The sequence below is a fragment of the Bubalus kerabau genome, chromosome 14 (genome assembly GCF_029407905.1).
Source record: "Bubalus kerabau isolate K-KA32 ecotype Philippines breed swamp buffalo chromosome 14, PCC_UOA_SB_1v2, whole genome shotgun sequence".
Lineage (NCBI taxonomy): Eukaryota > Metazoa > Chordata > Mammalia > Artiodactyla > Bovidae > Bubalus > Bubalus kerabau.
In genome coordinates this window covers 63,641,425-63,645,392 of record NC_073637.1, presented here as the reverse complement: position 1 = coordinate 63,645,392, position 3,968 = coordinate 63,641,425, and the positions used below count along the sequence as shown (strand labels likewise).

Sequence of the window (3,968 nt, the reverse complement as noted above, 5' to 3'; positions counted from 1 at the left end):
TCTAGGGTAGCCACACAATTTGTTGTGTAACATTATAGGGATATGTATCTATGAAACCTTATAAATGGTATTAATCACATAGAATATGAGCTTAATAAGAGAAATATCTGAGCTGAACACACATGACATGCATTTAAACAAGGAGACTTCACTGCCCCTCCTCCTGCTGCTTTTCCTGATCCCAGGGGGCTCACTTGACTTGTCCTCTTTGGAAGCTATATTAGTTGTGGCTACATCTACTGTAGTGCAAGACTTGTAACTGGGCCTGGAAGAGCCTCAGTGTAAGGGGGAGAATGGGGCACTAACAAAATCTTGTTCCAGTATGCCTGGAGCCAAATTGATTTAAATCTGTCATCCCTTTTGTTCACAAAAGGGAACACACAAAATAATCCATAATCCCACATATCTGTGTTGTTTTTGTAAAACATCACATTACCACCTCAGTGGCCATCAACAAAGGAATAAAGAAGAATATTCCACTGTGTATATGCATATACATACACACACAATGGAATATTATCCAGCCATAAAAAGAATGAAATCTTGCCATTTGTGATACAGTGGATGAATCTAGAGGGTATTATGCCAACTGAAGTAAGTTCTGTATGGTCTCACTAACATGTGGAATCTAAGAAACAAAACAGGGACCTCCTGTTTTGTTTACAGTGGTAAGAATCTGCCTTCCAATGCAGGGGACATGGATTAGATCCCCTGCTGGGGAACTAAGATCCCACATGCCCAGGGCAACTAGGCCTACGTGCTGCAGCTACTGAGCTTGCTCACTCCAGAGCCTGCTCACCACAACTGGAGCAAAGCCCGAGAGCGGCAGTGGAAACCCCACGAGCTGCAACCAAGATCCTGATGCTGCAACCAACACAGCCAAATAAATAAATACATATTTTTAAAATAGTAAAAATAAAAAGGGACTTCCCTCGGGGTACAGTGGACAAGAATCCACCTGCCAGTGCAGGGAACATGGATAAAGACATGATCTGATCTGGGAAGATTCCACGTGTCACAGAGCAACTAAGCTCCTGTGCCACAAGTACTGAGCCCACAAGTGCTACAGCTACTGAGCCCAGGTGTCGTAGAGCCTGCGCTCCACAGCCAGAGGAGCCACCGCAATGAGAAGGCCTTGCCTTGCAACAAAGAGTAGCCCCCGCTTACCACCACTAGAGAAAGCCCTGCAGACAGCAACCAAAAATTAAATTTTTAAAAAACAGTAAAAAAAAAAAAGAAGAAGAACATTAACAAAATAGAAACAGAGTCATAGATACAGAAAACAAGTGGTTGCCCTCAACAGCCTGGGAAATCTTTTCCTGGTCTGAGGGTATAAATATCTGACCCATACTCACGATTTTCCTATGCTCTGAATTTTCTCAGGGCCTAGGCTTTTAAAACTAAAAACAGACTCTTTTCTCCCTCCTTCCATCATGGTATTTTTAAATTTACAAAATAGTCTAGATGCCTAAGGGGGGCAAAATCCAAGAGGATGTATATGTGTATGTTGCAATGGAGGGCAGGGGTGGGTGTGGGAAGGCAGTGGTGTTGGTGGAGGGGACGAGGCAGATAGAAGAAAAACAACAAAGAAAACACTATCATTTACTATTTTAAGCCTTGCATCCATTTTAAAACTTCAGCCTTTTTAGAGATGCTTGTGATAAACTTTCATAATATTTCAAGGAGGACATGGGTAAAACTCACAGTATTTGAAATTTTAAAGCTTTGACCTGTTATGATCTGTCAAAAAGATAGAGCCACTTTCAAATCCAATAAATACTCTTCATTTGCTTCAGCCATTTAAGAAATATTTTCAGAGCCTACAGTGTTGCAGGGTCTAGGTGCTAGGATATAGCAGTGTGCAAAGAAGAAAGAAATCCCTGCTCTCGAGGATTTTACTTTCTAGAAGGGGAAAACAGACAACCAAGAAATCAAGTAAAACAGAATGTAAGAAGATGATAAACACAATGGAGAGGAATAAAGCTGGAGATGTGGGGGAGAGTTGCAGTTTTAAATGGAATATCAGTGCTCCTTAGTATTTTTGTTTGTTGTTTAACAAACAAGAATGAGGGGTAGGTTCTGACGGCGGGGAGGAGGCCCCTCCTTGTCAGGGATGAGCGGGTCTCACAGGACCACGAAGACCCAGCACAGGAATATCTTTGAGATGTAGCTGTCCTTGTTGACTGGCTTGGACTTCTTCTTGCCCTTGCCACCCTTGGAAACCTCAGCCCACCTCTCCTTCGCGTCTCCAGCACTGTGTTGCAGTGCCCGTCGGAGGCCTTCACAGTGTCCAGGAGCTTCCTGTTGTTGCGGCAGTTGATGGGCACCGGGGTGTTGTTCTTGACCAGCTGCGCGAGCACGGAGAGTGGCCTCGAGTTAACCTTCTCCTCTTCCCGCGTCTGCAGCTTCTCTGGGATCATCTCACTCCTGGGTTTCTTGAGAAGGCCCATGGTGGTGGTGGCGGCGACTATGCTCTCAGGTCACTTCTGTCTCTTCTTTTTCCTTAGCCTCTTGACTGCCTATTTCAGACTTTGATTTCTAAAGGGGAGGAGGCTGGGTGGCTCCCAGGCTCCATCCTTTCCTCAGAGCAGAGCAGAGTGGGGACAATGAGGTGCCTGCCATGGGGGTCTGGCCAGTCTCCATGCACCAGAATCCCCAGGGTTCAGAAGGGCAGTGAGAGGGGGCTCAGCTCTTTGGGAGGTGGTGAGGAGGATGGAGGCTTCTATCTGGGGAAGAGACTCGAGAATACTCTATAGTAAGTAAAGTCGTTCAGTCCTGTCTGACTTTTTGTGACCCCATGGACTGTAGCCTACCAGACTCCTCCCTCCATGGGATTCTCCAGGCAAGAGTACTGGAGTGGGTTGCCATTTCCTTCTCCAGGGGATCTTCCTGACCCAGGGATCGAACCCAGGTCTCCTGCATTCCAGGCAGACGCTTTAACCTCTGAGCCACCAGGGAAGCCCCTGAGAATACTCTGTAAGCATCAAGAAATCTCAACTTATCCTGCTCTTGGAGAGCATCTCCTGTTGTTATGGAGAGGGCTGGTTTTCTCAGGTTCTTTGCCATGTGGGACCTGTTGTTGTGTGTTAGTCCCTCAGTCATGTCTGACTATTTGTGACCCCATGGACTGTAGCCTTCCAGGCTCCTCTGTACATGGGATTTTCCAGGCAAGAATACTGGAGTGGGTAGCCATTCCCTTCTCCAGGGCATCCTCCCAATCCAAGAATGGAACCTGGGTTTTCTGCATTGCAGGCTGATTCTTTACCGTCTGAGCCACAAGGGAAGCCCTCTGTTGTCTTGGGTTAACCAATTGTCCTGAGTCTTCTCAGGACTCCTAGAAGGCTCCTAGGAGTTTTGAGAATTGGATGGAAAAAAACAAAAAACAATCAGATAGTTAGGGCTCCCCTGACAGTAGGGGGCTCCAGTTATCCATATGTCAAAAATAAAATCAACATTTTCATTGTAGGAGATTTGTTTTGGTAACATTATTGGATGTAGAGTTTAAGATACATGCTTAAATATCTTTTACAAAGGATATCTTTAAGGACTGTCATTCTAAGAGGTGCTTAGAAAAGGTAAGACAAGAGTCGTCACTTGCAGATATGTAGCATGAGATAATTACTGAAAATTTACTGTATCGTTATCAACATTTATGGAAGGTCTAATAAGTGTTTGCACTAAGTGGTTTCCATTCATTTTCTCATTTTATCCTCATAACAGCGCTGGGATAATCATGTGTGTGTTAGTTGCTCTGTCGTGTCCAACTCTTTGTGACCCCATGGACTGTAACCCTCCAGGCTCCTCTGTCCGTGGGATTCTCCAGGCAAGAATATTGGCGTGCAGGAGAACAAGATGGCGGAGGAGCAGGTGGACGTGGAGTACATCTCTCTCCACGGATACGTTAGGAATACACTGTCAGACACAGAAGTGCATGCAGAACACCAGCTGAGAGGGACAGGAGTTCCTGA

General features: G+C 45.4%; 1 non-coding gene and 1 pseudogene across 1 annotated transcript; both read right to left on the bottom strand.

Annotated features, from left to right (window-relative positions):
• Nucleotides 1–2,052: 2,052 nt before the first annotated feature.
• On the bottom strand, nucleotides 2,053–2,474 carry LOC129626915 (small nuclear ribonucleoprotein Sm D2-like; annotated as a pseudogene).
• Nucleotides 2,475–2,885: 411 nt separating this feature from the next.
• On the bottom strand, nucleotides 2,886–2,958 carry TRNAS-GGA (transfer RNA serine (anticodon GGA)). The gene has a single exon. It is a non-coding gene; the product is annotated as a tRNA-Ser (tRNA).
• Nucleotides 2,959–3,968: the final 1,010 nt, after the last annotated feature.